The sequence below is a fragment of the Pteronotus mesoamericanus genome, unplaced genomic scaffold (assembly GCF_021234165.1).
Source record: "Pteronotus mesoamericanus isolate MK-2021 breed Mesoamerican mustached bat unplaced genomic scaffold, CSHL_Meso_final contig_56, whole genome shotgun sequence".
NCBI lineage: Eukaryota > Metazoa > Chordata > Mammalia > Chiroptera > Mormoopidae > Pteronotus > Pteronotus mesoamericanus.
This window is the reverse complement of record NW_026555201.1, coordinates 14,750,725-14,762,468: the sequence shown is the minus strand read 5'-3', so window position 1 is coordinate 14,762,468 and position 11,744 is coordinate 14,750,725. Positions and strand designations below refer to the sequence as shown.

The following is an 11,744-nucleotide window of genomic DNA, read 5'->3' as shown; positions in this document are numbered from 1 at the left end:
ACATTTGTTGATTTTTATTTGCAAACTCTTTTTCAACACAATTTACAACCTCTTATCCATCTGCAGTCTGATTATACAAGTGCTAAGTGGCAGAAAGGTCTAGAATAAATGCATCAAAAAAAGAGGCAAAGCTGTGAACTTAAGTTGCATGCAACAGGTTTATGAGAATAGCGGAAAGTGTTGGGGAAATAAAACAAAGTAATTGGAAGATTTTAGCTAAAGTTCTTTCAATCATCTTTATCTTTAGCTCCATGTTTAAGGATGCGTGTGAACTCAATGTAATTGAAATTTCCCTTTTTGTCAATAGGTGCTTCTGTGTACAACTCATCCACTTCCTCATCTGTAAACCTATCTCCCATCGTTGTCAGCAGCTCTCTCAGTTAATCTTCCTGAATGGTGCCAGCTGCTTCTTCATCAAAGCAAGCAAAAGCATTTCTGATGACATCTTCAGGATCTGTGCCATTGAACTTCTCACCAAACATCGTGAGGAACATGGTAAAGTTTATGGGCCCTGGAGCTTCATTCATCATGGCATCAAGGTATGCATCCGTTGGATTCTTCCCTAGAGAAGCAAGCATATCATGCAAATCTTCCTTGTCGATGAATCCATCTCTGTTCTGATCAATCATGTTGAAGGGTTCTTTAAACTCCTGAACCTGTGATTGGTCAAACATGACAAACACATTGGATGTCGCTCTGTGGGGGCGCTTCTTGGTGGTCTTGGTCTTTGCCTTTTTGCTTGACATGATGGTCGTTTAATTCGCGGCCAGATACCAGAACCCGGGCTACCCTGACGAGATGACCAGCAACTGCGACAAGCACTTGGTTGTCTAATTTGCATTTTAACTTAAGTAATAGTAAGCATGTTTTGTATATGAGTGACTATTAATTTTTTCCAAAACCAGTTAACATATATTTATCAGTTTTTTTCCCATTATTATTCCTATTGCCTATTGATTTAAGCTGGCTGTTTAAACAGAAAGAAACTCATAGATAAGGAGGACAAACTGAGGGCTGCCCAAGGGGAAGGGGCGGAGGTTGGGTAGAAAAGGGAAAGGAAATTAAGAAGCACAAGCTTCTAGTTATAAAATAGGCTGTGGGGATGTAAAGTACGACCCCCCACATATATATTGACTATATAGGGAATATAGTCAATAATATGGTAATAAGTATGTATGGTGACAGCTAATCACTAGACTATAATAATCACTTTGTAAGGTATGTAAATGTTGAAGCACAATATTGTACACCTGAAACTAATATAATATGGTACGTCAACTATAATTAATTATAAATTCATAAAAAAATTGGTAGTCATTAAACTTACCAAAATAAAGAAAACATAAAGTGGCAGTTACTACATAAACTAAATTATCTATTTTTATGCATTGCAAATATTTTTCAGTTTTTTTAAATGAAATTATTTAAGTTTTTTGCCTGCTTTTTCCCCACTTTAATATGAGTCAAGTTTCTCAGTCTTTATGTTCATGGATTATAGATTCTATGCCATCCTTAGAAAAGTCTGTTCCAATCTAAGACGTGAAAGAAAAATTAATTTTCTCCTAGTACTTTTTTGGAATTCACTTTTGCATGTAGAAATTGGATGTTTCTGAGATTAATTTTGCAACAGGGTATATAGTAGAAATCCAGATTTATTCAACTAGCTAGTCAATTTCCACACCATCATATGTTTACCAATCCATATTTTTCCCACTGGTTTTCATAGATTAAATCATTTTATGTTTGGGAGGTTATTTTTGAATTATCTACTACACTCTATTTATCTGTCAGTCTACTCATACACCAATAACTTAACTTTATTAACTAGAGCTTTATCCTTTGATATCCAGATGGAATATTTCCTCAGCCTGATTATTCTTGGGTTTTTCTCCTTTCATATCAACTTTAAGAACAGTTTCTGTAGCTCAAAAAATAAAACGATTATATAAAATATTAACTTAGGAAAATTGCATTTAAAAATATTTAATCTTCATATCCAAGGGCATATTATTCAATTCCATTCACTCAAGGAGTCATTTCTGCATGTTTATTTGCATTCTTCATATTTTGGGAAGATGTATTTATTGGACATTTTGCATATTTATATTTGCATTTATGAATACAATATTTTAATTAATTTTTTCTAATTGCTCATTACTAGTATAGAATACATTTTTATATTTTTGCCTAAGTGGCTTAACATCAGAGATACTATTGACTTTACTTATTATCTGAGACTTTTTTCACAGCTATTTTACACCTTTTATTTTCTAGGCATACAATCATACCCCATGGAAGAAAAAGACAGTTTTCATTCTCTTGTATACCACTTACTTCTTTATCTTTTCTCATTCCACAGGTTAGTGTGTTATAGCAGTTTGAACAGACTTAGACAAGTTAATATATTTAATCCTTAATTATTCCAGGTATTCTACCGGGCACTTTGGGTCATTATTCAGTTCCAGCAAATACGCGCATAAGATACGTCCTAATATTTTCCTACTCTGTGCATAGAAAACTGAGGCTTACAGTGTTTATGTGTCTTGTGTAAGGTCAAAGTGTTGAAGCTAGAATTTAAACTCAGGAGATCTGATGTGATGTTTTTATTCAGTTCATAATTCAACTGGCTGTTACACACAAAGTAACAATCTACATAAAATTACTGGCCAATATTGTTGTCGAATTTCTTTTGTTTTTGAAATTCCTTAGATCTGTCCTAGATGACATTTGTGTAACATAACTATTTCAAAGGAAGACCCATATCTAAAATAACTATTCCTATCAGCAGTTTGCAAGAACTATACTAGTAAATCATGTGGGAAACATGGTATATTAATGTCTATTTATTGTGAGTCACTTATATCACACATAGCAATACTGAGGTGAGTTTTAATTTACAACAATGGCTACATGAACTACAACTAGGTAATGTCTAAGAATAGAAAGAAGGAAGGAAAAGAAAGAAGGGAAGAAAGGAAGGAAAGAAAGATCCTAGAAACAGAGGAAAAGTAGGATATACAGGGTGGGGGGAAAGTAGGTTTACTGTTGTGAGTATGTGAAACACGGAGTTTATTTTTGTATCATTTTATAATTACTTTAGTATTTTCTATATGAACAACTGTAAACCTATTTTTGTCTATTTTTGTCTTACCATATTAATGTGAGGTCATATGTAGGGTCTGTATCTTTTAAGAATCTTTTTCTTTTTTATACTATATGGTATTCTCCTACACTCATTTGATATCCTTTATGGCCCTACATATTTTAAAGTACTTACAACAATGCTGACTCATATGACATAAAATTATTGACTTGTACTTTGAATGGAAATTTTGAAATATTAATTTTCAAGCTCTTTTAACTGTGGCTTTCATAAACACCATATATCTTTTTAGAATTTTCTTGAATGGCAACAGTGATTTTGGAGATTTTTGGAGCAATTAATTCTATTTTTGCATTGTTGCTCTTAGAAAATAATCCATGAAAATGAGATCTTAACATATCGCCTAAAATTAAAATAATGAAAATAAAAAAAAAATATCTGTGTGTTTTGACAACTGCTTTGGCAGTTGCTACCTGTATTTGTCAGTGACTTGAGGCTAGGAAGCTAAAGAATATGTTATAAAAATATATAGGAAATACATCTGTTATGCTTGAAATCAAATAATGAAGCAGGGACCTGTTATTGAAACCGCTATAAAATGCTATTTTGATAGAACACAAAGGAATTGTAGTGGGTTTACCTGTGACAATAAGGATAATCTTAAGAATATGGATTCAACAAATTACCTCTTTAAGAACTATTTTGAATACGTGTTGAGGGGTGCTATAAGATTGTTAATGTCCCTTCATATTTTGTAACAACATCTGAAGATTCACAGAAAGAAAGTCTTCAGAATGTTTAAAATGCAGCTAGGAGTTTAGTGGAACAAACACTACATGGCTATGTAAATGGTAAAAATTGAGAACAATTGTTTCATAATCTAATATATAAAGTACAAATCAAAATTGACTTCAATATAAATTTTCTATTTCTGTTATATATATACACACACACACACACACACACACATGCATGTGTGTGTGCATGTGTTTATAAAATATGTCTAACTTGAACTTACCCACAAAAGCAAAAACTTCAGAACTAAGGTTTGTAATCTTTTTTTAATTACTTTCCTAATTGAAGCCCGAAACAGGCATTCTTTCTTCCCATTTCACAGATGATTAAACTGAGATTCACAGACTCTAAGTTACTTGCCCAAAGTCATTTTGTAACTAGAAGTGCAGAGATCTTGTTCCCCAGCATCCAAACTTAGTTTTCTTTCTCCAAACATGAAATAAATAACTTAAAAACAGCCAGACAAAAATAGCAGTTTATGTACAGGAGCTAATCACTTGACTAACTGTTGACTTCTCATCAGAAAATGTGGAGACTAACACACTTTAAAACACTGGGAATAAATAATCAACTATTCTATATCCCATTAAATACTCTTCAAGAGTAAAGTCAAAATAAAGATATTTTCAGACAATATATAGTTGGTTATTAGCCAACCTGCACTATAAGAGATACTAAAGGAAATTCTCAATGCTGAACCTGAACTGCTAGAAGACACAAAAAAATAAAAAATGATAATGATTAAAGTATTCATTCATCAGGTAGCCATAAAAATTGTCAGTGTGTATAAATATGTACATGAAGAATTTGAGAGAACTCAAGGAAAAATAAACACTTTTACAATCATAGTTATAAGCATTTAAGCCATCTTTCAGATTTTAATAGAATATATTTTAAATATTGGTCACAACATAAATTATCTGAAAAATGCTAACCCAGTTGATATTTATAGAACACTAGGACATACAACAGCAGCATGAACATTTTCAAATCCACATAGTACATTAACTATAATAGACCATATACTGATCCATAAAATGAGTCTCAATACATTTCAATGGTTTAAAATAACATCTAAATAATACATAAGTGAAAAAGAAAAAACTCTCTAGGGACCATAGAATTTACTTCAAAGTTCATGAAAATAAAAACAACGTATCCAAATATATGGATGTCTGGAAATTCACCAAACATTTAGAGCCTAAATAAAACAATTTTAAACAATCCACAGATCTGTAGAAGAAATCATAAGTGATCCTAGAAAATATTTTGAAGTGAAGGACAATGAAAACACACATATCAAATACTGTGGATTTAACTGTTAGTAATTAAACATGGAGCCCACTACACTGAGGTGGCTTTATTGCCCCGGTAGCCTATGTAACAAACTGAAAACTAAGTCAGAATTAAATGCACTTGTATTCCAAAACATAAAATTTAAATACAACCAATAACAACCAAGTAGACTTTCCCAAATAATGTAACCACTTAAAGTATAGCCAATCAAAAATTCCCTTGCTTTACTTCTGCTTTTCCTCCATGAAAGCCTTTCCCTAGTTCCTGTTGGAAGAACATTCCTAACCATTTTCAGTATGGTGCTGCACCATTAGAATCTATGTTTGCTCAATAAACTCTTAAAAATTCTAATACCTCAGTTTAACTTTTGATACAGCTAAATCAGTACATGTATAGCATGAAATGCCTGCATAAAAAAAGAAGAAAGATCTCAAAACAAATGACTTTAATCTTTTTGGCTGTTGGTGGGAAAGCAGATCGGTGCAGCTACTATGGAAAACACTATGGAGTTACACAAAAAATTAAAAATAGAACTGCCTTTTGGCCCAGAGATTCCACGTCTAAGAGTATACCCAAAGAAATCCGAAACAGTAATGTAAAAGAATATATGCACTCCTATGTCTATAGTTTACAATTGCCATGAATTGGAAGCAGCCCAAGTTTCCATCAGTAGATGAATGGGTAAGACAACTATGGGACATTTACACAATATTTCTCAGCTGTAAAAAAGAAAATTTTACCCTTTGCAACAGCATGGATGGCCCTTGAGAACATTATGCTAAGTGAAATAAACCAGTCAGAGAAAGAGAAATACTGTATGATTTCACTCATATGTAGACTCTTATGAGCAAATTGAATTAACAGGCAAAATAAAGACAGACTCATAGCTCAATAACAGGCTGTCAGCTCTGAGAGAGGGTGTTGCGGGTGGGGTGAAGGGATCAAGCAACAAAAGGAAAGGACTCATGGACACGGACAGGGGCATTGTGATTGCCAGGTGAGGGGGTGGTTGGAGGTGAAAGAGGATGTAAGGGGGATTAATGGTAAAGGAAAAAATACAATAAAAATAAATAAAACAAACACACAGAAACCAAATGACTTTAGCTTCCACCTTAAGAAATAAGGAGCAGATTAATTTAATATCATAGTAATTAGAGTAAATTAAATAATAAAGAACAAAATGAAAAATCAATGAAATATGTAATGAAAACAATAAAGACAATCAGTAAAATCAAAATGAGGCTCTTTGTGAAGATTAATAAAATTAATTAATAAAATTCTAGCCAAGATGGTCGGGGGGAAAAAAGACACAAACTAACATCTAAAATGAGAGTTCTTACATCACTTTAGACTGTGAAAATACTAAAAGGATTTTAAGAAGATATTAATAATTTTGGCCAATAAATTTGACAACTTGGATAAAATGAAAAACATTTCTTTAAAGACACAACTATTACAAGTCATTCAAGAATCTATAGACAACCCAAATAACTGTATCTTTTAAAGAACATGAATTTGTGTTGCAAATATTAATTTTCAAAGAAAACTGTCAGCCTAGTTTGCTTAACTATTAAATTGTATCAAAGGTTTACACATGACTTAAAAGCAATTCCCCACAAACTCCTACAGTTAATTTAGGAGGAAAAAGTACTCAATTTGTAATATGAGGCCAGAATTATGATGACACCTAAACTAGTCAAATTGTTACAATTAGACTATAGACCAATATCCATTATGTACATAGATGCAAATATTATATACAAAGTTAGCAAATGGACTCCAATAATGAAAGAGGATAAATTATTTTCAAGTAGATTTTGTCTCAGAAATAGAAAGCTGCCTTTACATTCAAAAGTTAATTTATTTAATTTACTGTATTAACAAACTACATATGAAATAACTACAGTCATCTTAATAAACAGAAAAATCTGACTTATCCAACGTACATTTGTGGTGAAACTCAAACTAAGAATAGGATAATACTTTCTCAACAAATGAACATTTATTTTTTAGCTTTCCTCATTAGTGTTTTCTTAGTTTTAATGTACACATATTTTACATATATAATCTCTATTGTTTTAAATTTTTTTATTTTTTATTGTTGACCACATTATAGATGTCCCCTCTATCCCCTTCTTTGCCCCCTTCCACCCAGCTCCCATCGCCCCTCTGCCTTCATCACATTGTTGTCTGTGTCCATGGACTACGCATATATGCATCATATTTTTGATGCTTTAACAAACTCTGAAACTTATCCAGGACCCTAAATCTTTTTGGGAATTTTAATAAACCTAGGCCTTTTCTAGGGCCTCAGAACCTTTCTGGGAACAAGATATGTATTTTCTTAAAATACAGTTTGTTTGGATAGAAGAGCTGCATGCAAGGGAGTAGAGTTCAATTCCAAGAGTGACTTATTTATGACCCTCAATAACGATCAGAGGAAAAGTGAAGCACAGTTTAGCACGTGCCTTGCCTGTGTTGTCTCTTTGTCCAGCCATGTGTTGTCTGCTGAAGAGTCCATTCCTTGTCACAAAAACTGTTAAAAAGTATTAAAGAAGACAATTTAGGTGATACAAACAAGCTTTATTTAACACTTCATTAAATAAACAGTCTTTTTTGTTTTGGAGGACTGCAAAATGATATGAAAGGCAATAGCTATTATAGGATAAAGGACAAGGAAGGGAAAAGTAGTAAATGATTTGTTGGCCTCATAGTCAATCTTGTTTGGAGTACGAAGGAACAGGAAATAAATAGAGAGCTCAGAGGTGGCTTGGCGTTTGGGGACTAGCTGACTGAATACAGTAAGTTACTGGCCAAGCAGAACATTCACAGGGATAGGAGAGTCATCTAAATTTCAGTTAGCTGATCTGGAGCCCCAGGCAGAAGTGGTTCCACCTTGGGCCTAGGAATTTATTTTAACACATCCAAGAATAAGACTGAGTTGCAGCACACTGGAAGAGAGAGAAGGTTGCCTGTTTTCTTGACATTAGGTGATTCAGCATCACCAAGTAGGTAGGAAGGCTTTTTTCTGGGATGCAGGCCGCTGCAAGACTGTGGGTGAGAGAAAGTGGGGCCCTGTGTGCGAGATTATGATCAAGTAACCTCGGTGTCAGGATGGCCTGACAGTCGTACTCAATAGGTTGTTGCCAAATGGATAATTATCATAATAAATGTACAGCTTTTGATTCATTCCATAAATATTTATAGAGAATATAGTATGTCACAGACACTAATCTAGGTGTGGGGCTGCTACAGTAATGAATAAAATTGGAAAATACCTGCCCTCTATAGAGCTTAAGTTCTTACAGAAATAGACATAACACAAATAAATAAGGAAAATAATGACATCAGACTGTGGTAATGCTATGTGTGAAGAAGTGTCAAGAGCAGTAAGGTGGAGTTACCATTTCAAACAGTCTGGTTTGGAGACGCATCACTAAAAAGTAGGTATTTTAATAAAGACCTAAAAATAGGGAGAACTCAAGCCATTCATGCATCTGAGGAAAGATAGTTCCATGTTGAATAAACAGTAAGTCTGTATGTGGGGGCCTAGTTAGCATGTCTAAGGATTAGCAGAGGGGCCTGTGTAGCTACAGTAGTTGGCAAGGGAGCCAGTGAGAGATCAGGCTGGAGATGTATTGGAAGGGCTGTATACAGCACTGTGAGCCATTGTAAATAATTTGAATTTTACTCTGAATGAAGTACAAATCTGTTGGAAAGTTTGAGGCAGAGAAGTGACAATATATGATTTATGTTTTAGATGGATCAATCTAGCTGCTGTGGTAACACCACACTTCTGTGGTACAGAAGCAAGAACAAAGGCAGGAAACTATTGGAGTGGCCAATAGATGCAATACATACAAAAGAAAACAGTTGCTGGTAGAAGGAGGGTAAAAGGAAATAATGAAACAGGTAGATTTTAGTTACATTTTTGAAAAAAAATATTACATTTTTCCATTACCATTTAACTCTCTTATAGCACCTTCCCTGCTGTAAACACTACACTGTTGTTCAAGTCTATGAGTCCTTTTTCCTTTTTGCTCAATCCCTCTACCCCCTCATAAACAACTGTCATTTTCCTCTTTATCTATGAGTCTGTCTCTATTTTGCTTGGTAGATCAGTTCACACCCATCCTTTTTGGGACTATCTCTATATCCTGGACTTCCAAGTCTATTTCCTTCACCAAATTAAGGAAGTTTTCTTTCATTATTTTTTCAAATAGACTTCCAGTTTCTTGCTCTTTCTCTTCTCCTTCTGACATCCTTATGATACGAATGCCAGACCTCTTGATGTTGTCCCAGAGGCTGTTTACACTGTCCTCATTTTTTTTGGATTCTTTTTTCTTCTTGTTTGGATTGCTTGTTTTTTGCTTCTTATGTTTCAGAACATTGATTTGATTCTTGGCTTCATTCACTCTACTGTTTCCTTGTAAATTGTTTCTTATTAAAATTAGTGTACTCTTCTCTTCTGACTGGATCTTTTTTATGGTATTGAGGTCCTCAGTTAATTCCTTGAGCATCCTTATAACCAGTGTTTTGAACTCTGCATCTGATAGATTGTTTATTTCCCTTTTGCACAGTTCTTTTTCTAGAGTTTTGATCTGTTCTTTTATTTGGACCATATTTCTTTGTCTCTTCATTTTGGGAGTCTCCTTGTATTAGTTTTTATGGATTAGCTAGAGCTGCTATGACTCTCTATCTTGGTAGTGTGGCCCAATGAAGTAGGTGTCCTGTAGGGTCCAGTGGCACAGCCTTCCCTATCACCCAAAATGGGTACTCGTGGTGTGCCCTTTGTGTGAGCTGAGTATACTCTCCTCTTTTAGTTGAGCCTTAATTGTTGTTGGCAGGACAATGGGAGGGATTTACCCAGGCCAGTCAGCTGTAAAGGCTATGACCACTGACCACCAGCCTCTGCCCTCTGTGGAGGATCAGCTGTGCAGGGGCAGGGTGATGGTGCTCTAACATTGTCTGTAGCTGTCAGCTGGGTGATCAGGCTCTGGGTTTTTCAGGATAGTGAAAACCAAGATCAGCCCACATCGGTGTTATGCTTGGGGCCTTGTTGCATAAGCTATAAAGCAATGTCAGATGACTGCTTCTTGTGCTGGGTTTGGACATTCCCAGGGAAAACCAAACTGTGAATCTAAACTGGTTTCTGCTAATGCCAGTCCTGGGACCACTTATTAAGATGTACGGGACCTGGGAGCTTTCTGAAGCCAGCTGTTATTTGTTTGATAGGATTTAGGGAGTTATGAGGCATGAGCCAAGACCAGCCATTCATAAGAAAAAGTCATTTTTAACAGCTCAGTTGGGCTCATAATTTGGGTTGCATGGAACCTCAGGGCATCTCTTGGGCAGGGAAAACAGTGTTGGCCAGATTTATGGAGTCTCAGATATGGCACCCACCTTCTGGCCCTGTGGATCTGTGGAGAGAGGTTCAGAAAAGGGACAATGGTCTCTGTCCACCTTTTTATATGAGAGAAAGTTGTTTCCCAGCTCTTGTCTTGAGGCCAGACACTTTAATTCCTCCCTGCATGCCCTGATGCATTTCAAGCTACTACATCAATGCTGCAGTTCAAAGGGAGAGAGTCTGAATAAGTCTCTGTGTGGTTTCTTCAAGGGGAACTGCCCGAGACTCCAGAAATTTCTTCTACTGGACTCAATCCCCACTGGATTTTGCAGCCATAAGTTATGTGGACTTATCTTCTTGAAAATGGGACCCTGGGCTGGAGGCACCTGGTGTAAGGCGGGGATTCTTCGCTCCCAAGATATTTCTTCTGAACTTGTACCCACCATACATGGATGTGGGACCAGCTGGTTTCACATCTCTGTCCATCCTACCAGTTTGGATGGATATGGTTTCTTTAATTCCATAGCTTTCAGACTTCCATTCAACTGGATTTCTTATGGTTCTGCGTGATAGCTGTTCTAAATTTTAGTTGTAATTTTGTGTGGTTGTGTGAGGAGGTTAGCTGTGTTTACTTATGCTGCCATCTTGACTGGAGGTCTTGTACTTCTTCAATTTCTTTCTTCAGTGTCTTATAATTTTCCAAGTACAAGTTTTTTACATCCTTGGTTAGGTTTATTACTGGGTATTTTTTTTTTTTGAAGCAATTGTGAATAGGATTGTTTTCTTAATTTCCCTTTCTGTAAGTTTATTATTAACATGTAAAAATGCAACTGATTTCTGGACAGAATTTTGTATCCTGGTACTTTGCTGAATTCATTTATCAGTTCCAGTAGTTTCTGGGTTGCAACTTTGGGATTCTCTATTTATTGTATCATATCATCTGCATATGATGACAATTTTACTTCTTCCTTTCCAGTTTGGATGCTTTTTTTTTCTTCTTGTCTGATTGCTGTGGCTAGGACTTCCAGTACTATGTTGAATAAGAGAGGTGAAAGTCTTCTCCCTGATCTTAAGGGCAATGCTTGTAGTTTTTTTTTTGTTTATTGAGTATGATGCTGACAATGGGTGTATAATATATGGCCTTTATTATGTTTAGGTAGGTCTCCTCTATTTCTATTGTGCTGAGAGTTTTTTATTATAAAT

General features: G+C 35.1%; 1 pseudogene; it reads right to left on the bottom strand.

Moving 5' to 3' along the window:
* Window positions 1–216: 216 nt before the first annotated feature.
* Window positions 217–749, bottom strand: LOC129076062 (myosin regulatory light chain 12B-like; annotated as a pseudogene).
* Window positions 750–11,744: the final 10,995 nt, after the last annotated feature.